Consider the following 27,922-nt stretch of genomic DNA (forward strand, 5'->3'; position numbering starts at 1 on the left):
TTTCCAAATCTCAGTTTGCATATATATATAAAAATTAAAAACTGGAGAGATGACCTGTGTGGATCCTTCAGTCAACAGTCTAGGGCTGCATTGATAATTAATCCACTAAATCTTGTTGTTAACTTCATGCTTTCATTATGGAAAATCATGAAACACATATTATTGCTATAATGTAATAGTACATAATGTATATAAACATTTTAATTTTTCTGCAACCTCTACTGCCTTTAATGCTCTGTTCCTTTATTTCTCATTCATATAGGGCGTCTCCTGCTTCCAAATAACACTGGTGTAGAACAGTACAGAAGTGTCACAGTTCATCTTCTTAGGACTAAGCAATGTCCCAGAACTGTAAGTCCCCTTCTTTATCACGTTTGTTCTCATCTATCTCGTCAATGTGCTTGGAAACTTGGGGATGATCATTTCAATTCTCTGGTACTCTTGACTCCACAATCAAACATACTTCTTCCTCAGTAATCTGTCTCTGGTAGACTTTTTTTACTCTTCAGTTGTCACTCCAAAGGTCATATCTGGGCTCCTTGGAGAAGACAAAATCATTTGCTATACTGTGTGGGCTGCTCAGACATTCTTTTCTGATTCCTTTGCCAGTGTGGTAAATTTACTATTGGCCTTAATGACCTCTGACCACTATGCAGCAGTGTGCAAACACCTGCATTATACCACCACCATGATGACAAGTGTGTGTACATGCCTGGCCATAGGTTGATACATCGGTGGTTTCCTGAATGCCTCCATTCACACTGGGGAAACATTCAGTCTCTTTCTGTATGTCCAATGAAGTCTATCACTTTTTCTGTGAGGTTCCAGCAGCCATGGCTCTGTCTTGCTCTGATAGACACGTGAATGAAGTGGTTCTTGTTTATGTAACCAGCTTCAATATCCTCTTTGCCCTTCTAGTTATCTTTATATCCTACTTATTTATATTTATCACCATCCTAAAGATTCACTCAACTGCAGGATACCAGAAGGCTTTGGCCACTTGTGCCTCCTACCTCACTGCAGTTGCCATCTTCTATGATACTATTATCTTCATGTATATACAGCCCAGCTCCAGTCATTCCATTGACACAGACAAAATTGCAGTGTGTTTTATACTATGGTCTTCCCCATGCTGAACCCTGTGGTCTAAAGCCTGAAGAACAAGGAGGTGAAGAGTACATTCAAGAAAATTGTTGAGAAGGCAAAATTGTCTTTAGGATTGTGAGTTTAACATTTCGGGATAATGATATCCTGATATCCTGTATAATACCTAGTTTCATTCCTTTCTGAAATTCTCCAGGCACCTCATGACATTTTAAGGCCCACATTTCAGTTAATTTCTGGAAATTATATCCTTACCTCTTCAAAAGTCTGTTGTCTAGAAAAGGGAAATATAACGATTAGAAATGTAATACCTGAATAAAAATGGCATAAGGAAAGCATAAAGTAATGTAGTTCAAACAAAAATGCATTAGGAAGATGTAATTTATTCACTCTTCATATGCATTTTCTCTATCATATGACACAAGTAACATACATGTAAAAACTGGTGAAAAACAAACCCGTGAACAGAAATGCATACATGTGACTCCTGTGGGCACATATACATGGGAGTGAAAAATTAGCCAGAGGTAAAGGGAATGTGGCTAGGGTTTTAATAAAAATAATTTAGTTAATTCGGGTATTCAAATATAAATTTTTGACTACTGTTACTTTTTTCTTAAGTTGAATATTCTAAGCATTATTGTTTGAGATAAAAGTGCTATGGCTTTCAATGAAAGTATTGGCTTATATTGTTAGCATATTTTATTGGGAGATACATAGCTAAAGTACTTTAAATGATTAATATTTCTGTCTTTAAATCATTTCATATAACATACATTTTTATATTACATTTTCTTTACATAAAAGACAAAGTTTTTTTTTTTTTCAACTTTTATTTAAGATTCAGGGAGTACATGTACAAGCTTGTTAAATGAGTATATTTTGTGATGTTGAGGTTTGGAGTACAGAGGATCCTGCCACTCAGGTACTGAGCATAGTACCCAATAGTTAGTTTGTCAGTCCTTGTGTCCCTTCCTCTAGTAGTCTTTGGTGTCTATTGTTGCCATCTTTATGTCCATGAGTACCCGTCATTCAGTTCGCACTTATAAGTGAGAATGTGTGGTATTTGGTTTTATAATCCTGCATTAATGTGCTTAAGATAATGGCCTCCAGCCACATCTATGTTGCTGCAAAGTATATGATTTTCACTATTTGTTATTGCTGTGTAGTATTCCGTGGTGTTTATGTACCACATTTTCTTTGTTCAGTCCACCATTGATGGACACCTTGGTTGATTCCATCTCTTTATTATTGTGAATAGTGCCGCAATGAACATATGAGTGTATATATGTCTTTTTGGTAGAACAATTTGCTTTCTTTTGGTTATGTACCTGGTAATGGGACTGCTGGGTTGAATGACAGCTCTGTTTTAAGTTGTTTGAAAAATTTCCAAACTGCTTTTCATGGTGGCTGCACTAATTTACATTCTCACCAACAATGTATAATTGTCCCCTTTGCTCCACAACCTCACCAACATCTGTTCTTTTTTGATTTCTTAGTAATAGCCATTCTACCTGATGTGAGAAAATATCTCACTGTGGTTTTGATTTGCATTTCTCTGATGATTAGTGATGTTAAGTATTTTTTCATGTTTGTTGGTAGCTTGTATATCTTCTTTTGAAAAGTGTCTTTTTCTCATTTTTAAATTGGATTATTTATTTTTTACTTGTTTAATTGTTTAAGTTTCTTATACATTCTGGATATTCAACCTTTGTCAGATGCATAATTAGCAAATATTTCCCTCCATTCTGTAGACTGTCTATTTACTCAGTTGATAGTTTCTTTTGCTCTGTAAAAGCTCTTTAGTTTGATAGTCTCTTTTGCTGTACAAAGGTTCTTTGATTTAATTAGGTCCCACTTGCCAAATTTTGGGTTTGTTGTAATTGTTTTTGAAGTTTTAGTCATAAATTCTTTTCCAAGGCCAATGCACAGAATGATGTTTTCTTCCAGGACTCTTATAGTTTGAGGTCTTATATTTAAGTCTTTAATCCATTTTTAGTTAAATTTTGCACATAGTAAAATTAGGGGTACAATTTCATTCTTCCAGTTTCATTATGGTTAGCCAGGTATTCCAGCAACATTTATTGAATATGTAGTCCTTTCTTCATAGTTTATTTTTGTTGATTTTGTTGAAGATAAGATGGCTGTAGGTGAGTAGCTTTCTTTCTGGGTTTCCTATTGTGTTCCATTGTTCTGTGTGTCTGTTTCTGTACCATGCTGTTTTGGTTATTGTAGCCTTATAGTATACTTTAAAGTTGGGAAATATGATGCCTCTGGCTTTGTTGTTTTTGTTTTGGATTGCTTTGGCTACTCAAGCTCTTTTTTGATTCCAGTGAATTTAAGAATAGTTTTTTCTAGTTCTGTGAAAAATGATGTTGGCCGTTTGATAGGAATAGCATTGAATCTGCAGATTGCTTTGGGCAATATGGCCATTTTGACAATATTGATTCTTCTAATCCATGAGCATGGATTTTTTTCCACTTGTTTCCCTGATGAACATGAACACAAAAATCCTTAACAAAATACTATCAAACTGAATCCAACAGTTCATCAAAAAATCAATTCACCATAATAAAGTAGGCTTTACTCCTGGAATGCAAGATTGTTTCAATATATGCAAGTCAATAAGTGTGATTCACTGTAAAAGCTGAATTAAAAGCAAAAACCATACGATTAATTTAATAGATAGCAAAAAAAGGATTTTTATAAAATCCAACATCCCTTCGTGATAAAAATCCTCAACAAACTAGGCATTGAATGAATGTACCTGAAAATAATAAAAGACATCTATGACATACCCAGAGTCAACATTATACTGAACAAGCAAAAACATGAAGCATTCCCCTTGATAACTAGAACAAGAAAAGGATGCCCACTGCCACTACTCTTATTCAATATAGTATTGGAAGTTTTAGCCAGAGCAATCAGGCAAGAGAAAGAAATAAAAGACATCAAAATAGAACGATAAGTCAGTAAACTATCTTTTTTCCAAGTTGGTATGATTCTATAGCTATAAACCCCTGAAGATTCCACCAAAGGGTCCTGCAACTGATTAATGACTTCAGTAAAGTTTCTGGATACAAAAATCAATCTAGAAAAATCAGTAGTATTTCTATACACTAATAATATTCAAGCTGAGAGCCAAATCAAGAATACATCCCATTTACAATAACAACAACAAAAGATACCTAGTAATATATCTAACCAAGGAAGTGAAAGGTCTCTACAAGGAGAACTACAAAGCACTGCTCAAAGAAATCATAAATGATACATTACACTTTTCAAAAGGATAAAATAGCCAGAGGATAATAAAAATTAAGAGAAAATAAAGGCATTTTCAATTTATCCATACATGACCACCAACATTCACTCTATTTACGGCCTGAGATAATAATTTTCTACATATTTTCTCTCTGTAAGGGCTTTGAAATAGTTAATGTTGCTCATTAATTTTTAATTTAGTTGAGCTACATCATCTCTCGTCACTTCTCCAGTGTTTTGTCTCTATCCATTCACATCACTCTCCTTGATATTTCTTCACATCTCCAAATGTGCTCCTGCCTCAGGACATGTGCACTAGCTGTTCCCTCTGTGTGGAAATTTTTCTTCCTCCACTCAGGCCTTTACTCAAATAAATGTTAACAAATCACGAAAGTCTTCTCTGACCACCTTTATATAAGTCCCTCTCCCCTCGCCATGTGTACTGTCCTGTCACCCTGCATTATTCTTCACAGTCCTTATCAACACTCCCTATTGTGTGTTTATTTGATCACTTTTCATTTATCATTCCCAATTAGAACTTAAACTTCTTAAGAGCAGTGACTTATGTTTTGTTTGCATGATCCTGCTCAGTACCTAAATAGATATCTGTTTCATTGTAGATTCTCACTAATTATATGTTAAGTGAATGATTAAAATAATTAAGCTGAGCCCAATTGTATCAATATATTGAATATTTGAGCCATAATATAAACCTTCTTCGAGGCATGTAGCATATTTCAACAACTGCAGCTTATTTTCTGCTTTGCTGAAATTTTTAAATCTACATTCTCAGTGCTTGCATGCCCCACTTTTGGACCCAGTGATTTCCTGGGAATCTCATCACTAAAAGAATCATCTCATAATTTTTAGTTTGAAATAATATGTCATTAAGTGACAAGCCACACATCAAATAAATGCTATTTAGTAAATCCCAAAAAGAAATTAAATCTGATTATATAAACATGTAATGTATGATTATATTTGTCAAATTACTTCATACATGGAAATCACACAATTAACTGAAATGTTTTAAAATGTACTGATAGAATATAAACATGAAAATTTCTATCAGTGAAAAAGATAACATAAATTCAATACGCTAATATAATGTACAATTTTTTATGCTTTTTCTTTTGATCCTCAAGGAGCTCTATACTGTACGAAAACTACTCCCAGGAGTGTGCATCTATATCTTCTTTTTTGTCTATGTACAATTAGATGTTTGAACATCTCAGTGTTTGTAAGATTGCACTTGTGTGTGTTAAGATGCTGGTGTTTGTGTGGCATTATAGTACGACACAGATATTTATTTCTGTCTTATGAAGAGGCAATAAATGGATCGTCCCTTAGAGCCTCCTGTGGGAACGTATCGCTGCCAACAATTAATTTGGCCCAGTGAAACTGTTTTTGAACTTCTGAAGTTCAGAGTTGTGAAATAAATATGTGTTAAGTTTCTAAATTTGTGATAATTTGTCACAGCAGTCATGAGAATTGAATATAAACCCTTCTCTGTTTTCCCCTACATTATAATCTCATATTGTGGTATTTGTCAAAGCTAAGGAACCAAGATTACTGCAATGTTATATTTTAAATTTCAGGCTTTATTCAGATTTCATTAGTTTTCCACTAATATGCTTTTGCCTTTCTTACATTTACTTGTCATGTGTCTTTAATCTCTAATTCTCTGTGACAAGTTCTCAGTCTTTCTCTGTTTTTGATGATCTTGACAATTTCACGGAGTACTAACCAGGAATTTCACAGAATGCTTACCCTTTGACATTTTCTGAAGTTTTTTTTTAATGATTTGACTGGGGTAATGGGTTTGGGGAGAAATACCTCAGAGATAAAATTCTATTCTCATGACATCGCATCAAGAGAATATTCTATTAACATGACTTGATCACTAATGTTAACATGATCATATGTGCTAGAAAAAATTTACTAAGTTTTTCCATCATAGATTAGTTTTTAAAACTTTTCTATACTCTACTCTTTAAAAAGAAGTCACTAAGTACAGCTCACACTCCACGTGTTGTGAAACTAAGATACATCTAGTTCTTTTGCAGCAAAATTTGTCTCTTCCATTCATTTGTTTATTGGCTCAATCAACAACACACTGCAGGGTATATCTGCAGCTCTTGGCGTTTAATTTCTTCTAGGTCCTCTTTGAGATAGAGCTAGTATATATAGAATACATACATATTAATATATGCACACAACTATACTTATTTTTATATCTAGAAAGTATATATGTGTTTATATCAATATCCTATTGCTATTAAGCTAAACATGGCTTCATATCAATATTTCTGACTCCAATCCAGTTCATTTAATCTTCCCCCTTTCTTATCTATGACTTCCCTTTCTGACAGTTAGAAACTTAGCTCTTGACAACCCCTATTTATAGACTTATTTTTTGACTCCAATACACAAGTAAGGCAGTTCCATAATTGTTCATCATAATGAGAAGCAATTTTAGCAACAACAGAACTATATTTATATATAATTCCTTTTACTTTTAGACAAAGCTTTTGGTCAACACACTGTTTTCCAATGTTACTTAGATCAACATTTTTTTCTCATCTACCTTCAAATGAGATTATGTCATACATTTGTAATAAAATTAAATTACTTCATCATCATCTGCTTAAAGGTTAAGCAATTATTATTCTCAATAAAGATTTTTACAAACATTTTTAAAGAGGTTTATGGGAACATACAGTTTCAGTTTACACTCTACATTTAGTTCCTTTTTGGCATATGGACAAACAACTGTTGTGGCAGAGTTTGTTGAGAGAATATATTTTGTCTTTGTTCGTTTGTGCTGGCTGCTATAATCAAATAGCACAGACTGGATAATTAATTTATAATGAGCAGAAATGTATTGGTTCGCTGTTCTAGAGGCTGGGAACTCTAAGATCTAAGGGGCTGGCATTTGGTGAGGGGCTTCTTGCTGCATCATTTCATGATGGGAAAGCAAAGAGAAGGCAAAAGAGAGCAAGAGGGGGCAAGCTCACGCCAGCAATAATGAACCCATTCTAGTGATAATGGCATTAGTCTATTGATAGGGTACAGCCTTCATGACTTAAATATCTCTGAAAGATGCCACCTTTCAATACCATCACAATGGCAATTACATTTCAACCTGGGTTCTGGAGGAACAAATGCTCAAAACATAGCATATTTTCTCCATTGGTCTGTCTTTCCATCTTTCACAAAATTCAGTTTACTATCTACCTGTGGATCAATTTCTGTATCCTGTAATCAATTCCATTGATTTATGTGTCTACCTTTTGCCCAATACCATATTGTCTTGACTTCTATTATAATGGTAAGACATGAAACCAGGTCATGTACATGCTGCAGCTTTGTTCTTTTATAATTATTTTGTCTATTCTGCTAGGTTTGCTGTTACACATAAAGCTATAACCAGTTTGTCAGTATTTACCCCCAAAAAAGCTCATTTGAGTTTCAGTTGAGATCATATAAAGTCTGGAAAATAGTCATCTTGAAGTCTGCCAATCCATGAATATAATATATCTTTATGCTCATTTAGATGTATTATTTTTAACTGGTGTTCTGTACTTTTTGGAATTTTTAAGACAAATATCTTAAATCTGTTCATAGAGCTAAAGGAAATCTTGAGCAAAGAACTAAATGAAACCAAGAAAACAACGTGTCAAAAAGTTTTTAAAAATTAATAAAGGGAGAGTAACTATAAAATATTACCATAATAGAAATTGTGGAACAGTAACCTGTAAGAGATTAAGTATACCATGAAAAGTAATAGCTCAGATTGCCTGATTTAAAAATATTAATATCTTCTATGCTATCAAACTACTGCCATTTTCATTGCAACATGAGAGTAGGAGCATATCCTACGAGGAGGGGTAGAAGGTATCTCATTTTGTGAATTAAGAAGATATGACCATGGCAAATCTATATCCAGCTCTTTATGAACAGTGCTAGGATTATAATTGATCTTGTGTTTTGTAGTACAATTTTATCCACATGCCTGCATATCTGAATTTCTAGATGAAAGAGAGTCATTTCATGTTGCTTTATACCTACAAGTATATATGAGACTGGGCAGTGCATTGGCTTCTTGGTATTTTAGTGGAACACAGAAATTAATTATTTTTCAGAAAAAACTTTAATTAGATGAACATTTTATATGTTTTATCTCACTGTGTCAACTCACAGAAGAAAGAAAATTCATGTAGGGTGCTCTGGCACATTCTGAACATTTTCATGGTGATTTCATAACACATTATAGAGATTTTAATGATATTACTTATTACTATTTGGGTGCTTATTTGCAGAGCTTATTGACTCCACCCCCACAATAAGTAATCATGTTATTAACTTTTTAATAACAGTGATTAACACAGAAACTATTATAAAGTCAGAATTCAGTTCTCATTAAGTGAATTAGGTCAAAAAGATTCAAGCTATGCCTTTGTGCTAGAGCTAGGGAACTTTATATTTTAATTCTGAGCACATGGTAGAACATATTTATTATAAAGTGATCACAAGTTCTAAAGCTTTGCATATGTGCAAAGCTATCTAAGAGGAGAATGAGTACTTAGTCTGAAGCAAACATTACACTAAGTATTCTATATAATCTATTTTATTTTATTCATCTATTATAAAGGGAGAAAAATATTATTTTTTTCAGTTGTACAGATGAGGAAAGTAATATATAGAAAAGTTAATTAATGTAACACAGAATTTTGGAAAGATGGTTAAGACTGTGCATTTTAGATGAATTCTAATCTCATTTAAGAGTCAGAAACAAATGAAACGAAAAATAGTAATGTGAAATATGAAAAGAAAACCAATAAGATAACAAAAAAAAAATGCATTCACAACAATTGTACGAAATTTTTGATTGAGGGGATAAATATTAAACTAGACAAAATTAAATTGAGAAATATAGAAGAATTTTAAAATATTCAAAATACAGTTCAGAGAGCAAAGAGATAGAAAATACAAAAAAGAATTTAAGAGTCAGGATATAGAGATGCCAGCAAGATGGCAGAGTAGAAAGGCCCAGCTTTGTCTTCCACAGAAACACCAATTTGGCAATGATGTGTGGATCAAAATAACTTTATGAGAAGTGCAGAATCTAGTTAAATAGTTGCAGTACCCCCAGACAAGTATGAAACTAAGAACAGTCGCATTGAAACATGTAGAAAGAGCAATTTCACTTTGCTCTATCAGCTCTTTTCTCAAGTTGTCACAGCTCAGCACCAACTGAGAGATTGCCTCAGTCTAAAAATTTTCTCTTGGAGGGAGAAGAAAGTGGAGCATATATTCAGTCTTCTAGTCTTTCAGCATGCTGCCAAAACCAGTTTGTAAAGACTGGAAAAGGGGGCTTTTTATTCAAACACAGACACCAAGGCAAAGCTACAAGAAACACAAAGAATCAGGAAATCATGACACAATCAAAGGAATGAAATACATGACCAGTAATGAAATGTAAAATAAGGCTATCCTTTGTTGCCTCAGTGGCTCCAAAGCAGCTGCATTGTCTCTGCTTGTTTTAAACTTTTACCTAGTCATTATCCACTACCAAGCACTCACCTCTCAACATATGTGGCCAGACAATAAGTCATATGATGACCTTTCCATTTTATGCCTTCCTTTCCCTCTTTTGACCTAGTTACATTTAAATTAACCAATAAAAATACTTCCTTCATGCTATGGCTGCACCACCTATGACTACCCCCAATAAAAGTGCTCACCCATGAGTTGTCTCCTCTGTTTTCCTGACAACCAAGCTCAACCCACAGTTTTTGGTGAATTAGGTGACCCTCTGGTAATACTGTGCCTCTTCTTTAAGACCTGTGAGTATAATAACATTTTAAGTTTTTATGTCTCTCGGAGTGTTTTTGATCTGTGTAGAAGTGATCCTTGAAGGACCCCAATGAGGGAACTTAGCCCTGTTTAAACAATACTGACCCTAATGTAATGTAGATCTATAACTTTCTTGTCAAAGAATTAAAAATAATGATCTTAGAGGAGCTAAGTGAATTATAAGAGAACATAGACGATAAAAGAAAATCAGGGAAATAATACAGGAACAAAATAAGAATATAACAAAAAGTAATGATAAAGATGAAACACATAGAAATTCTAAACGTGAAGAAAAAAATAACTGAACTGAAAAATTTATTAGAGGGATTAAACAGAAGACTTCATCAAGCAGAAGAAAGAATCAGTAAACTTAGAGACAACTCACTTGACATTGTATAGTCAGAGGAAAAAACAAGGAGTAAAAAAGTGAAGGAAGGCTAAGGGACTTAGGATGCAAAATCAATTGAAACGGTATACATGTTATGGGAGTTTCAGGGAGTCAAAAGATAGAGAAAAGAGCAAAAGACTTATTTAAATATGTTATGGCCCCAAATTCTCAAATCTGGGGAAGAAAATGAATATCCCACATTTATGAAGCCCAAAGCACCTCAAATAGGATTACCCAAAGACACATTATAATCGAATTGTCAAAAGCCAAGGACAAAGAGAGAATTTTGAAAGCAGCAAGACAAAAATAATTAGTGAAGTACAAGTGAGCCTCCATTAGACTACCAATTGATTTTTCAGAAGAAATGTTGCAGGTCAGAGGAAGGGGATAAAATCTCCAAAGTGCTAAAAGAAACAGAAACTACCAATTAAAAATACGATACCTAGAAAAACTGTCTTTCAAAAATGAAGAAGAGCTAAAGACCTTTTCAGAATGCAAAAGCTGACAGAGTTCATCATCACAAGACCAGCCTTACAATAAATGCTACAGGAGGTACTTCAAATTAAAATGAAAAGACATGGCCGGGTGTGGTGGCTCAGCACTTTGGGAGGCTGAAAACAACTCACAGAACAGAAGAAAATTCTTGCAAACTATGCATCCAACAAAGTTCTAATATCCAGAATCTATAAGAAATTTAACAAATTAATAAGCAAAAAACAAACAACCTTATTAAAAAGTGAGCAAAGTACATGAACAGACACTTTTTCAAAGAAGACATACACGTGGCCAACAAGCATATGAAAAAAAATGCCATCCTAAGGAAAAAGAACAAAACCAGGGGCATCACATTACCTGACTTCAAACTATACTACAAGGCTACAGTAGCCAAAACAGCATGGTACTAGTACAAAAACAGACACATAGACCGATGGAACAGAATAAAGAACCCAGAAATAAGGCCACACACCTATATATATCTGATCTTCAGCAAACCTGACAAAAACAAGCAATGAGGAAAGCATTCTGTATTCAATAAATGGTGCTGAGATAACTGGCTAGCCAGCCATATGCAGAAGGTTGAAGCTGGACCCCTTCCTTACACCATATACAAAAATTAACTCAAGATGGATAAAAGACTTAAATGTGAAACCTGAGACTATAAAAACCCTGGAAGACTATCAGGCGAACCCACTTCCAATGTTTAACATGGATTCTTTTCTATTTCCCAAGTGTCTCATCTGGGTTGAGAAATAAAGGGAAAGAGCATGAGAGAGAAATTTAAAGCTGGGTGTCCAGGGGAGACATCACATGTCAGCAGGATCCGTGATGTTCCCCGAGCCATAAAACCAGCAAGTTTTTATTAGTGATTTTCAAAAGGGGAAGGAGTGCACAAATAGGGTGTAGGTCACAGAGATCACATACTTCACAAGGTAATAAAATATCACAAAGCAAACAGAGGCAGGGCGAGATCACAGGACCACCGGATGAGGTGAAATTAAAATTGCTAATGAAGTTTTGGGCACGCATTGTCGTTGATAACATCTTATCAGGAAACAGGATTTGACAGCAGATAATGTGTCTGACCAAAATTTATTAGGTAGGAATTTTCCTCCACTTAATAAGCCTGGGAGCGCTATAGGAGATGAGGGCTTATTTCATCCCTTCGGCTTCATCCATAAAATACAGGACGCCTTAAAAGGGGCTGTCTGTAAGCCTACCTTCAGGGCGCATTCTCTTTCTCAGGGATGTTCCTTGCTGAGAAAAAGAATTCAGCGATATTTCTCCTATTTGCTTATGAAAGAGGAGAAATACAGCTCTGTTCTGACCGGCTCACCGGCGGCCAGTTCAAAGTTACCTCTTTTGTTCCCTGAATATCGCTGTTATCATGTTCTTTTTTAAAGATGCCCAGATTTCATATTGTTCAAACACACATGCTCTACAAACAATTTGTGCAGTTGATACAATCACAGGGTCCTGAGGCAACATTCATCCTCCTCAGCTTACAAAGAAGATGACGGGGTTAAGAGATTAAAGTAAAGACAGACATAGGAAAACACAAGGATATTCATTGGGAAAGTGATAAGTGTCCATGAAATCTTCACAATTTATGTTCAGAGATTACAGTAAAGACAGGTGTAAGAAATCATAAAAGTATTAATTTGGGGAACTAATAAATGTCCATGAAATCTTCACAATTTATGTTCTTCTGCTGTGGCTTCAGCCGGTCCCTCCATTTGGGGTCCCTGACTTCCCGCAACAGAAGACAACCTAGGCAACAACAATTTGGACATAGAAACAGACAAAGATTTCATGATAAGGATGGCAAACGCAATTGCAACAAATGCAAAATTGACAAATGAATTTAATTAAACTAAAGAGGTTATACACAGCAAAGACAACTATCAACAGAGTAAACAGACAATCTACAGAATGGGAGAAATTTTTTGCAAACCATGCACTATCCAGCATCCATAAAGAACTTAAATTTACAAGAAAAACAAACAAACAAAAGAACAGGCACTTTTCAAAAGAAGACATACATGCAACCAACAATCATATGAAAAAAAAACCTCATCATTATTTATTAGAGAAATGCAAATGAAAACCACAATGAGATATCATCTCACACCAGTCAGAATGCCTATTATTAAAAAGTCAAAAAATAATAGATGCAGGGGGGGTTGTGGGAGAAAAAAGAATACTTATGCACTCTTGGTGGGAGTGCAAATTAACCATTGTGGAAGGCAGTGTGGCAATTCCTCAAAGACCTAAAAACAGAAATACCATTCAGCCCAGTGATCCCATTATGGGGTATATACTCAAAGAAATATAAACTATTCTATTATAAAGATGTATGCATGCATATGTTCATTGCAGCACTATTCACAATAGCAAAGACACTGAATCATCCTAAATGCCCCTCAATGGTAGACTCAGACTGGATAAAGAAAATGTAGTACATATATGCCATGGAATACTATGCAGCCATGAAAAAGAATGAGATCATGTCCTTTTCTGGAACAAGATGGAGCTGGAAATCATTATCCTCAGGAAACTAACAAAGGAAGATAAAACCAAATATCGCATGTTCTCACTTATAAGTAGTAGCTAAATGATGAGAAAACATGGACACAAAGAGGTAAACAACCCATACTGGGGCCTATTGAAAGGTGAAGGGTGGGAGAAGAGAGAAAATCAGAAAAAATAACTAGTGAGTACTAAACTTAACACCTTGATGACAAAATATTCTGTACAGCAAATCCTCATGACACTAGTTTACCTATATAACAAACCTGCACATGTACCCCTGAACTTAAAATAAAAATTAAATTTAAAAAACAATCAATGGCTCAAAAATAGACCTTAAGAAAAATTATAAAATACTTAGCAATTAATTAAAATAAAAACAGTATAACAAAGCATATAGCATGTAGCAAAACCAGTGCTCAGCAGGAAATTTAAAGCTGTAAATGCCTACATTAAAAAGAAATAAGTCTAAAATCATTAAACTAAGTTTGCACCATGAGAAACTAGAAAAAGAAGAGAAAGCTAAATCCAAATTTAGCAGAAGGTAAGAAATAACAAAGATAAGCACAGAGATAAATAAAACTGAGAACAGAAAAACAAGCAAAAGAATCATTGAAACCAAAAGTTGGTTATTTGAAAAACATAAAAAATGAAAAATTTTTATTTTATTGACAAAGAAAAAAAAAAGACTCAAATAACTAACATCCAAAATAAAAGTGGTGATATTACTACTGACCTTATAGAAATATAAAGGATAATAGGAGATTTAACTAACAATTGTGCACAAATATATTAGGCAATAATTAAAATAAATTTCTAGAAACACAAAAATCACCTGAAATGACTCAGGAAAAAATATAAAATCTTATCAAATGGACATGTCTCAAGTAAAGAGATTAAATCAGTAATAAAAAACTGTCCATAAAAGAAAATCCAGGACCAGATGGCTTCCCTAGTGAATTCCACTACACATTTTTTTTTAAAAAAATAACACCAATCCTTCTAAAATTCCAAAATACAGAGGAGGGAACACATCCCAACTTATTATCTGAGGAATGTTTTGCCCTGACATCAAAGCCAAATAAAGACATCACAAGAAAAGAAAATTATGAACAAATATCCCTTACTAATGTAAATGCATATTTTTAGCAAAATATTAGCCAACCAAATCAAACAGTATATTAAAATGATTATGCACTATAACCAAGAAATATTTATCCCAGGAATGCAAGGGTGCCTCAACATAAGAAAATCGATCAATGTAATACACTACATTATTTGAAGAATGAAAAAAAATCACATGATCATCACAATTGATACAAAATAGCATTTAACAAAATCTAACACCCTGTTAAGAATTTTTAAAAAAATCAAAATCTAGGAATAAATAGAACCTCCTCAACTTTTCAAGGGTATTTATTAAAAATTCAGGGCTAACCTCATACTCAATGATGGAAGACTGAAAGCTTTCTCCCTGAGATTAGGACCAAGAAGCAAGAAGCTAATAAATGAATTTAACTAAGTTTGCAAGGTACAAAAGCAACATGAAAAAAAAAATCACTTGTGTTTTCATACACTGGCAATGAACAATTTGAAAATGAGATTAAGAAAGCAATTTCATTTGTAATAATATCTAAAATAAAAGGTTTCTCTTATCAGTAATCAAATACAGCATTTTGATAAGGACTAGTATCTAGAATACACATAGAACGCTTACAACTTAACATTAGAAAGATAAGTAGCCAAATTTTAGACTGGGCAATATATTTAAATGTATATTGCTCCAAAGACGACCACCAATGTCCAATAAACACAGAAAAAGATGCTCAGTGTCTTTAGTAAATGCAAATCAAATCCATAGTAAGGCAGGTATGGTGGCTCATGCTTGCAATCCCAGCACTTTTGGAGGCCTAGGTGGGAAGATCGCTTGGGACTGGAAACTCAAGACCAGCCTGGGCAACATAGTGATATCTCATCTCTACAAAAAAATAAAAAAATCAGCCAATTGTAGTGGTGCATGCCTGTAGTCTCAGCTATTCAGGAGGCTGAGGCAGGAGGAGCGCTTTAGCCCAAAGTTTGAGGCTGCAATGAGCAGTGATTGCACTATTGCACTTCAGCCTGAGTGAAAGAGTGAGACTCTGTAAGAAAAAAAAAAAAAAATCCACAGTAAGATACCACTTTATACCTGCTAGGATGGCAGTAATGAGGGAAATGGACACAGTAAATTTTTGAGTTATTGTGGAGAAATAGGAACCCTAATATCTTGCTGCAGGGGATGTAAAGTGGTCCAGCAGCTATGGTTTGGCAGTCTGCTAAATGTTAAACAGAGTTACCATATATGACCTGATGATTTTGCTTCTAGGTATATATCGAAGAGAATTGAAAACATATGATCAGACAAAATTTGCATATGAATGCTCATAGCAGCATTATTCAAAATTGTCAAAAGGTGAAAAGAACCTAAATATTCATCAACCGATGAATACATGAATTAAATGTGGTATATTCATAAAATGGAATATTATTCAGTCATAAAAGAGAACAAAGTACTGATATGTGTTACAACATGGAAGAACTTTAAAGGTATTATGCTAAGTAAAAGAATCCAGATACCAAAAGACAAGTATTACATAATTCCACCTATATTCAATATCTAGAATAGGTGAATCAATAGAAACAGAAATTCGATTACTCATTGACAGGGGATTTGGGGATAAGAGGAATGGAGGTAACAACTAACATATATGGAATTACTTTTTGTGGTGATAGAAATGTTATGAAATAAGATATTTGTGATAGGTGCAAAACATTATGAACATGAAGAAACAGATTGTGCACTTTAAAATGATGAATTTTGGATTGTGAATAATGTCTCAATAAAAATATTGCGAAGAAAACATATGAAGTTGAGTCCTTTCTTCACACCACATGCAAAAATTAACTTAAACTCTAGGCCTAAATGTAAGAGCTACATCTGCAATACTCTTAGGAGAAAATAGAGAAGTAAATCTTTGTGAACTTTAGTTAGGAAAAAACTTTTTACATACACAACACTAAAAGCAGAACAGCAAAAGAAAAAATAGGTACATTAGAGTTCATCAAAATTAGTATGTTTTTTGTTCTAGAGGGCAACATCAAGAAAGTAGTATTAACCAAAGAGCAGGAGAAAATATTTGCAAATCTTATATCAGATCAAGGACTTGTATTTAGAATATATTAAAAATTATGAAAACTTGCTATAGTAGCAATGGGAAACTAATACACTTCATGTGGTGAACAGTTGACCAGCCATGTTTTGGTTGCACGTCTGCAGATTCAACTGTGTATAAAACATATTGGGGAAAAAGAAACAATGAAAATTAACCACAACAATAAAAATAATATGAACAAATATACATTATAACAACTATTCATGTAACATTTACACTGCATTATCTATTAAAAGTAATGTAAAGATAATTTAAAATATAGCGAGAGGGATACTACACCGTTTTATATAAGGGGCTTGAGCATCTGAAGATTTTGGCACAGGGGTTCTAGAACCAATTCCCCACAAATACTAAGGGATCACTGTGATGAGAATGGCACTTAGTCCCCATGAGACTCTTTCCCAAAGCCTACAGCCCCAGTATAACCATGTGAGAACACCAGAGGCATTCAAATCAAGGGACAGTTTACAAAACCCTTTTTAGTTCTCTGCAAAATCGTCAAGGTCATGAAAAACAACAAAAGGCTGAGGAACTGCCACACATCAAAGGAGACTAAGAGCCATGATGATTAAATGGAATGTGCTTTCCTGGATTGGATCCTGGAATAGAAAAAGCACATTTGTGGAAATTTTGTAGATTAGTTAACAATAACATATGACTATTAATTTCCAAGCTTTGACAAATATACTATGCTTATGTAACGTGATAACTACATTAGGAGTGCTGAGTGAAAGATATATAGGAATTTCTATACTATCTTTGTCACCTTTCTGTAAGTCTAAATTATTCCAAAATTTAAAGTTTAATATTAAAAAGTAATAACCAACAAACACTTCAAACTATAGAAAAATAGTGTAAGTTTACTTACAAAGACATATGTAAACAGCATTATACAAAAACTTTAAAAAGAAAGAAAGACTAAGTAAAATAATGTGGCCTAGGAAAACAACTATAACAATATTAAGAGCACATACACAAGTAAAACTTAGGGTTAAGTATCAATAGGAATAAAAGGAGATGGGAATAATGAGGAAAGAGATCATTTATTAAGAGGAAACAACAGTTATAATGTAAAAATGTAATAATGTAGTATTGAATACATTTTAAAACTGGCAGAAATATAAGAAGAAATAATTCTACAATAAGAGTAAAGAAATTTAATTTACCTTTTTCAGGATTTGGACTATAAAGCAGAAAACTATTAACAAGGATATAAAAGATGTGAGCAACACTAAGATAAAGATGATTTTACATAAGGTAAGAACCCTGAATGCAAGTAATAGAATTTCCATCTTCTTTCAATGGTGCATGTAACATTTACAAATATAAAATGCATCCTAGGGCAACAAATTCTAAAGAATTATATATTCCAGACCTGGCTCTCTGAATGTAATAAAACAAATGTAGAATTCAGCAATGAAACTGTAATCTACTCATAAATGTTTGGAAACTGGGAGTTTCTAGGTTTCATTTCTTTAACATCCCATCTTAAATTGCTGCCAATATACATCTGCATGTTGGCAGCAATTTAAGATGGGATATTAAAACAACTTCAACAGATTTAGAATATCTACTTTTTTAAATGTTTGTCTGAAATTAAGTGTTGTGTTTTCAAAATTAACCTCCATTTGTCAGTCAATTTTTGCCCAGTGATTTGTCCTGTAAAATATTAGATCTAAATATCTTTGGATTAAAAAAATGGATTCCAGATTCATGAACATTGAATGCAGGGCTGTTCTTTTGACAGAAAATAAAGTTCCAAATATCCTATCAAATTTGTAAGTGACAATTTTTCCCAGATGAGCAATATCAGGGTATGTAATAACATGATAATTATAGAACACATCATAACCACAGTCTTTTGGAACTCTTTTCTTTCAAGCTTTTAGCTTTTGTTTTTACCCTTTCATTTTACTTGATATTTTAAAAATATCTTGCATTTATTATTTACATGGAAGTACTAATATAAGTAAAAATACCAAAGATATTAGATAACTAAACAAGTCTGGCTGTCTAATTCATATCTGTAGAAAATCAGAATGAAACTGTTCTTTTTCTGTCACAGAAACACTAAGATTTTGTTCTGTATTTCAGACATTCTCTACAGAACTTTTTCCTTCAATAACCAGAGAAAGTCAGCATGCAATAATGGTTGTTTATGATTAGTTTCCATATTATTGCATAATAAAGAGAATAACCTCAATCCTTTACTGGGTTTTCAACTTTCACTATGTTATTAAGTATACTGTTTAGTTCAGCTGATTTTTTTTAAAGATAGAAGCAGTGCATTTATTTACATAATGATACAAAAGACCTTAGGTAACTACTCCAAAACAGTTCCCTGTTTTTGAACCTGCTCTTTCAATATATGCACCTTCACAATTTAGTTGATAATCTAATTCTTCACATTATCTTACAGTTTTGTACTAGTCGTGTTATTAGCAATGGAGATGAAAGAAAAATATTTTCTTCTTAACACCATTATGGTCAAATTGTAAATATACTAAAATAATACCTATCATCAACATCTGGGCATGCGTCAAGTTGCAATGCAAAATAATTTACTGGAATTATTTGTTTTATAAGTTGGTATTCCATATTATTAGACAGTTTGTGAATATTTACTGAAAAGTGATACCTGAGCCACAGATTCACCCATTTCCAAACAAATATCTCTAATACAGTCATTATCTAATATATCAACAATTGTATATATTGTTTTTTGTCTTGGCAAATATTAGTCCTCTATGAAAATCCCACAGAAGATTAATATTCACAAGTAAAATATTGAACATCTGCTCTGTCAGCTTTTTAATCTGGTATTTTCTCTTTCAGATTTTTGAAAGAGAAACCTAGAAACTCCCAGTTTCCAAATATTTATGAGTAGATTACAGTCTCATTGTTGAATTCTACATTTGTTTTATTACATTCAGAGAGCCAGGTCTGGAATATATAATTCTTTAGAATTTGTTGCCCTAGGATGCATTTTATATTTGTAAATGTTACATGCACCATTGAAAGAAGATGGAAATTCTATTACTTGCATTCAGGGTTCTTACCTTATGTAAAATCATCTTTTAAACAAAATCATCTTTGTTTTGAAATTATTACTTTGCATTTTATATGTAAACATTGCTTAAGTTTTGATGACTTCCTTGTTTCCTTAAACAGTTCATCTCTGCAAAAACACACTATGGTTTTTAAGCACTTCAACATTAATTATGATCACAAAATTGAACTCTACATATAAGGGATCATGTTTCTGAGTAAAACTACAGTGAACTCTTTTTGTCTCTATTTCTTTGGAATCACATCGATTGTTAGCATTTGTATTCGTCCATTTTCACCCGGCTGATAGACATACCCAAGACTGGACAATTTACAAAAGTAAGAATTTTAGTGAACTTACAGTTCCACATGGCTGGGGATGCCTCAAAATCATGGTAGAAGGCAAGAGGGGCAAGTCATATCTTACATGGATGGCAGCAGGCAAAGAAAGTACTTGTGCAGACAAACTCCCGTTTTTAAAACCATCAGATCTTGTGAGACCCATTCCCTATCATGAGAACAGCATGGGAAAGACCCACCCCCGTGATTCAATCATCTCCCACCAGGTCCCTTCTATAACATGTGGGAATTATGGGAGCTACAAGATGAGATTTGGGTGGGGACACAGAGTCAAACCATATCATTGGCCCATGGTCCCTCCCAAATCTCATATCTTAACATTTCAAAACCAATCATGCTTCCCAATAGTCCTCCAAAGTCTCAACTCCTTTCAGCATTAACTCAAAGGTCTACAGTCCAAAGTCTCATCCAAGACAAGGCAAGTCCCTTCCACCTATGAGACTGTAAAATCAAAAGCAAGTTAGTTATTTCCTAGATGCAATGGGGGTACAGGCATTGGTTAAATACAACCATTTCAAATGGGAGAAATTGGCCAAAACAAAGGTGCTATAGACCCCATGCAAGTCCAAAATCCAGCAGGGCAGTCAAATCATGAAGCGCCTGAATGATCTCCTTTGACTCCATGCCTCACATCCAGGTCACACTGATGCAAGAGGTGGGCTCCCATGGTCTTGGGCAGCTCTGCCTCTGTGGCTTTGCAGGGTGCAGCCTCCCTCCCAGCTGCCTTCACTAGTTGGCTTTGGGTGTCTTCAGCTTTTTCAGGCATACAGTGCAAGTTGTCAGTGGATCTACCATACTGAGGTCTGGAGAATGATGGCCGTCTTCTCACAGCTCCACTGGGTGGCGCTCCAGTAGAGATTCTGTGTGGGGGCCCCAACCCCACATTTTCCTTCCCCACTGCCCTAGCAGAGGTTCTCCATGAGAGCCCCACCCCTGCAGCAAATTTTTGCCTGGACAATCAGGTGTGTCCATACATCCTCTGAAATCTAGGCAGAGGTTCCCAAACCTCAATGTGCCTTGACTTCTGTGCACTGGAAGGCTCAACACCATGTGGAAACTGCCAAGGCTTGAGGCTTGCACCCTCTGAAGCCACAGCCCAAGCTCTACGTTGGCCCCTTTCGGTCACAGCAGGAGCAGCTGGGATGCAGGGCACCAAGTCTTTACGCTGCACAAGGCACAGGGACTCTGGGCCTGGCCCAAGTAACCCCTTTTTCCTTCTAGGCCTCTGGGCCTGTAAAAGTAGGGGCTGCTGTGAAGACCCCTGTCATGCCCTGGAGACATTTTCCCCATTGTCTTGGGAATTAACATTGGGATCCTCGTTACTTATGCAAATATCTGCAGCTGACTTGAACTTCTCCTCAAAAAATGGGATTTTCTTTTCTATTGCATTGTCAGGTTACAAATTCTCTGAATTTCTATGCTCTGTTTCTCTTATAAAACGGTGTGCCTTTAACAGCACCCAAGTCCACCTCTTGAATGTTTTGCTGCTTGGAAATTTCTTCCACAAGATACCCTAAATCATCTCTCTCAAGTTCAGTTTCACAGATCACTAGGGCAGGGGCAAAATGCCGCCAATATCTTTGCTAAAACATAACAAGAGTCGCCATTGCTCCAGTTCCCAACAAGTTCTTCATCTCCATCTGAGACCACCTCAGTCTGGATTTCATTGTCCATATTATTATCAGCATTTTGGTCAAAGCCATTCAACAAGCCTGTATGGAGTTCCAAACTGTCCCACATTTTCCTGTCTTCTTCTGAGCCCTCCAAACTGTTCCAACTTCTGCCTGTTACTCAGTTCCAAAGTCAGTTCCACATTTTCAGGTATCTTTCCAGCAGCGCTCCACTCTACTGGTACCAATTCACTGTATTAATCCATTTTCACACTGCTGATAAAGACAGACCCAAGACGGGGCAATTTATGAAAGAAATAGATTTGTTGGACTTCAGTTCCACATGGCTGGGGAGGCCTCATAATCATGGCAGAAGGCAAAGAGGAGCAAGTCACATCGTATGTGGATGGCAGCAGGCAAGGAGAGTTCTTCACTTCTGCAGAGAAACTCTCTCTTTTAAAACCATCAGATCTCATGAGACCCATTCGCTGTCACAAGAACAGCACAGGAAATACCACCTCATCTCCCACCGGGTCACTCCCACAACACGTGGGAATTATGGGAGCTCCAAGATGAGGTTTAGGTGGGGACAGAGAGCCAAACCATATCACCATTTCTTTACTACTATGTAGTGTTCAGAAAATATATAACTATTTTTGACAAAAATATCCAATGATTTATTCTGGTCATATCTAAATTAGGCTTTAAAATAAATGGTAAATTTATGTTTAATTCTAGAAAATTTGAATTTTGGCTTTCAATGTCTAGTTTATAATCTAGCTCAAATTTTACAATGTTTAAAATATTGAACATGTTTACAATATTGAACCTCCAATCCATGACCATCTATTTTCAGCATGCAAAAATGGCCTGGACATAACACAAGAAACACTAACCACAAAGGAATAATTAAATAAATTACAAATTTTACATAACCAGCATTAAACTGTGTATACATTAAAAGACAACATAAGAAAATAAATACATAAATCAACACTTTGAGAAATATAAGTTCTGAAAATGAACTTATGCCAGAATATGTAGAGAATATTGACAAGTAATTAATGAAAAGATAAACAGCATAATTTTTTAAATCGCAAAACATTGACCAGATACTTTGCAAAGAAAGACATACTCATGCCCCATATTTCCATTAAAAAAGTTTTCAACATTATTATTCAGGGAAATAAAAATTAAAACCACAATGATAATGTGATTTTAGAATGTCTAAAATTTAAAGGACTGCCAACACTAAACGCTGGCTAGAATGTGGAGCAAATGAACTCTAATACACTCATGATAAAAGTGTAAGGCAATATGAAGGGTCTCATAAAATTAAAAATCCTTCAGTTCTATGATCCAGAAATTTGACTCAGAAAGTATTTAGCCAGGACAAGTATTTAGCCAGAAATTTGACTCCAGAAAGTATTTAGCCAGGACAAATGTTTTTCCACAGAACAGATCAGTAATTTCAGTATGTTCATACAATGAAATACTGTTCAGCAATGCAAAGAGTGAACTGCAGATACATCCAACAATGTGGATAAATCTAATGAGAGAATCCAGACAACAAAGGAGTGCATACTGTATGACTCAATCTGCATGAAGTTCAGTAGCAATCAAAGCTAACCTATAATTTCAAAGAAAAGAAAGAAAGAAAGAAGTGTTGTGTTTCAGGGCAGGTATTGACCAGCTAGGGACACAGGGGAACTTTCTGGGCAATGAAATCTTGGTAAAGATGTAGGTTACATGAATGCATGCATTTGTCAAATATAATTGAAATGTATACTGCATTTCACAGTATGAAAACTACACTTCAATTTTTTAAGTTAAAAAATATATAGACTTTGCTTTTCTAATTTAGCTATAATTTTTGATTAAAAATTAAGTACTATAAAAGCAACACTTAAAAAAATTTTAAATGCTTTCATTTTCCTTTGGGGATATACCCAGTAATGGGATTGCTGGGTCAAATGATGTTTCTGAGACACATGTACACGTATGTTTATTTCAGCACTATTTACAATAGCAAAGACTTGGAACCAAGTCAGATGCCCATCAATGATAGATTAGATAAAGAAAATGTGGCATGTATACATCATGGAATACTATGCAGCCATAAAAAAGAATGAGTTCATGTCCTTCAAAGGGACATGGGTGAAACTGGAAACCATCATCCTCAGCAAACTAACACAGGAACAGAAAAATCAAACACCTCATATTTTCACTCGCAAGTGGTAGTTGAACAATGAGAACACTTGGACACAGGGAGGTGAACATCACACACCGGGGCCTGTCAAGGGGTTGGGGGAAAGGAAAGGGAGAGCATTAGAACAAATACCTAATGCATGTGGAACTTAAAACCTAGATGACAGGTTGATGGGTGCAGCAAACCAGCATGACACATGTATACCTATGTAACAAACCTGCATGATCAGCACATGTATCCCAGAACTTAAAGTAAAATAAAACAAAATAAAATAAAATAAAATGCTATCTATCTATATATAGCATTTTTCAAAGCTGTTTATTAAAAGCTATATATACACAGACCAAAAAAAGCTCTCATTTTCTCAAATATTTGTTTAATTTTAGATTACATTTGACAAGCTAACCTTAAAATATCATACAACTTAATGTGTTCTATGGCTTATTCCACTATCCCATTTATGCTAGATGAGATTCATCACACAGAAGTGTGGCCACACCAGAACTGGTATATATTCAACAACATGAGAGGGAAGATTGCTGGGTCAGTGGTGTGGCAATGTCAAATGGCTCTAAAAGCTTTGAAACTTATTTTCAATTTCTATGCATATCTTTTATCAAACCAGCAACAAACATTCCCCGAATTACACTGATCCTTATGCCACCTTTTGGGTAGCAGAGTTTTAGTTGAGATCCTCATTGGAAAGTAAATGGAGAAAATATATTCTTAGAAAAGAGGAGGCTTAAGCATATGTTAGACTTCTCAATGTTTTTTGGGGAAAATGCTTAATTTTGTGGTATTCTTATTAGGACAAATTCTAGGATCAGTTTCTTTTATAGAGAAAATAAAATGAATGTACATGAAACCTTCTAATTCTACTCTAAACACATTCCAATAATGGGAAAAAATAAACTTTATGTAACCACCAGAGTCAAAAATAATATTAAAATTTCTGAAAACCAGAAATAGAATTGAAACCACAGTGATTACTGATGACTAAATTTAGAAGACTATGGAATATTGAAAACAGAAATAGTCAATGGGGATAAGAATTTCAATCCCAGTAGAGAATGAGGAGTTAACATCCCCAGTAGTGACAGGAGACAGAAAATAGATTCCCCACAGGTAATAGAGGCATATTTATAATTTGACTGATAAAAGCTGGTGATAGAAGCTGAAAGTACGGTGACTACTTAGTTGGGATGTATCCAGAAATAATGCGCTTGCTCATGGCAAAGGCAGCAAGCAAATGCACACGAATGAATAATAATTAAGCCAAGCCATATGCTTCATGGGACCTTAAATTATAAATATAAATAGGAACATAATATTACATTATAAATATAATATTCATAAAAACAAGGACTCCTAATACAAAACTACATAACAGGGAGGGGATCTCTCCATGGACTCCAGATAGTAGTCTGTGATTGTCACATGAAGAGTTGCCCACTAACTTTGTTCCAGTTTATTAACCCAGGAAATTTCTCTGAAATATGATTTCAGTTGGATTTGGCTTGAGAAAAGCCACTAGGGAAATTTCTTCTCTTTGGAGGCTCATTAGTTAAAAGAGACGTCATATAGGGCACAAAATGATATGGATAACTCAGGCTAAATCAGAGAATCGCCTCTGAGTAAAAAGGGGCGTGCAGAAATGGAGGCTGGTCTTCCCATGCAGGAGACTGGTTTAGGATAATTCCGTGGTATTCTTACTTTCTTGGTATCCTTTCTTTTGCTGTCTCCCAAGCACAGCTTTCTGAAAACCCCCCTCTTTTCCTGAACTTCAGCCTACTCTTTCCTTTTTTGTTGTTTTTTGTTTGTTTGCTTTTGTGTTTTTGTTTTTTTCTGAAACCAAGTCTCGCTCTGTCGTCAGGCCACAGTGCAGTGGCGCGATCTCGGCTCACTGCAACCTCCGCCTCAGGGGTTCAAGAGATTCTCCTGCCTCAGCCTCCAGAGTAGCTGGGACTACAGGTGCGCGCCACCCGCCCAGTTAAGTTTTGTATTTTTAGTAGAGACGGGCTTTCACGATGTGGCCAGGATAGTCTGGATTTCTTCACCTCGTGATCTGCTTGCCTTGGCCTCCCAAAGTGCTGGGATTACAGGCGTGAGCCACTGCGCCCGGCTTTTTTGTTGTTGTTCTTGCTCTGTTCACCAGACTGGAGTGCAGTGGCACAGTCTCGGCTCACTGCAGCCTCCTCCTGAGTTCAAGCGATTCTCCTGCCTCAGCCTCCCGGGTAGCTGGGATTACAGGCGCCTGCCACCACGCCCGGCTAATTGTTGTATTTTTAGTAGAGGCCAGGTTTCACCATGTTGGCCAGGCCAGTGTCAAACTCCTGACCTCAGGTGATCCGCCTGCCTCAGCTTCCCAAAGTGCTGGGATACAGGCGTGAGCCACCGCGCCCGGCTGTCTGTTTCATTCCTATGTAGCTGTTTCAAGGTCATTACCTTCTATTCACTTGTTAAAATATTTCTAGAAGATTTTACACATCAAGAGCCCATCTATTCTTACTGCATTTTATCCTTTAAGAACGTGATATATAGGGCAGGAAAGCATTCTGAACGAGTTCCCTTAATCATCTATGGCAGAAACTTTTAGCATTTCTGAAAAAAAGTTTGCCGGTATAAATTTTCTTTGATGGCTGATGAAATGAAGTGAATTGCAAAGAGGTTTAAGGAACCAGCTTCAGACACTTTACACTTTAACAACTAATTGGCTCTTCTTTTTCCTGACTGATATTAACTTATACTGTTTAATACTTTATAGCAAGGGTAGGCAAGTTAAACCTAAAGTTAAAATTCAGCCTCCTTTTTACAGCCATTTAACAAAGAATATGTTTTACATTTTTAAGAAAAGAAAGAGAAAGAAAGGAGGGAGGAAGAGAGGAGAGGGAGAAAGGGAGGAAGACAAATTATGTTCAAGTAACTGATTTGGTCCATGATGCCTAAAATATTTACAATCTGGCCCTTTGTATCAAAAGTTTGCCAATCCCTGCTTTCAACTGTACGGAGCTCTTAAAGGTCTATTGAAAAAGAATTGAATAACTCAGATAACATGATGAATTGGGTATCCACGCTTCCCAGATGAAAAAAATGAACCTTTATTGTGACTTACCCAATAGAGCCCAAACTCAGGTCTTCGTTTTCTAGATTCAATATGCTTCAGCTTAAATCTCAACTCCACCACTGACCAGCTGTTTGATCTTGGACTAGTTACCTAATCTTTTGGGACCTCAGCTCTTTATTTGCAAGAAAGACATTAAAATATTACCTGTCCCATGGTGTTGCTGTGAAGTGTAACTGAATTAACACATAAAGATAGCTTAGATACTGCCTAAATATCACGATGTAACTTATTATTATATCTGAAATACTTTTTACAGCATCTAAAGAGGCTTTTATGAAATGCTAGTTGAACTGTGTGAAAAAAACATTTCATACAGAAATAAATTTTTTTAAAAGAGTTAAATTTATACATATTTCTCATGTATAATACATAATTCTCAGAGGCTTTTAATGCTAATATCATTGTGGATCACAAAGAGATAGAATTTTTAGTGTTTTCCAAATGTGCTTGACTATGTATATATGTATCTTTGTATCTACCTATGTTTTTAGGCATTGCTCTATTTATCTATGGATCTATCCATTCATCTATCTATCTATCTGTTGATCTACCTATGTATTGTTCTATTTGGGAGAAGGAGTATTTTATATCTAATTTTCTAAAAAGTTAATTTTAAAAACCTTAATTTAGAAGATTTTTTCCCAGATTTCATTAAATGTCAGATCTCCTTTATATGATTGAGACAAGAACCTTTCTTTTTTTTTTTTTTTCTTTTTTTTAGAC

General features: G+C 34.9%; 1 protein-coding gene and 1 pseudogene across 1 annotated transcript in view; both read left to right on the forward strand.

Annotated features, from left to right (window-relative positions):
* Positions 1 to 27,880, forward strand: part of LOC139357679 (olfactory receptor 5B3-like) — a 28,403-nt pseudogene extending 523 nt beyond the window's left edge.
* Positions 1 to 27,922, forward strand: part of LOC105496090 (olfactory receptor 10Q1) — a 128,586-nt gene that overhangs the window by 28,179 nt on the left and 72,485 nt on the right. Inside the window, exon 4 of the mRNA XM_071074570.1 lies at positions 263 to 351. The gene's annotated coding sequence lies outside the window, so the exon portion shown is untranslated. The remainder of the gene's footprint in view (positions 1 to 262; positions 352 to 27,922) is intronic.

This window comes from Macaca nemestrina, chromosome 12 (genome assembly GCF_043159975.1).
Source record: "Macaca nemestrina isolate mMacNem1 chromosome 12, mMacNem.hap1, whole genome shotgun sequence".
NCBI lineage: Eukaryota > Metazoa > Chordata > Mammalia > Primates > Cercopithecidae > Macaca > Macaca nemestrina.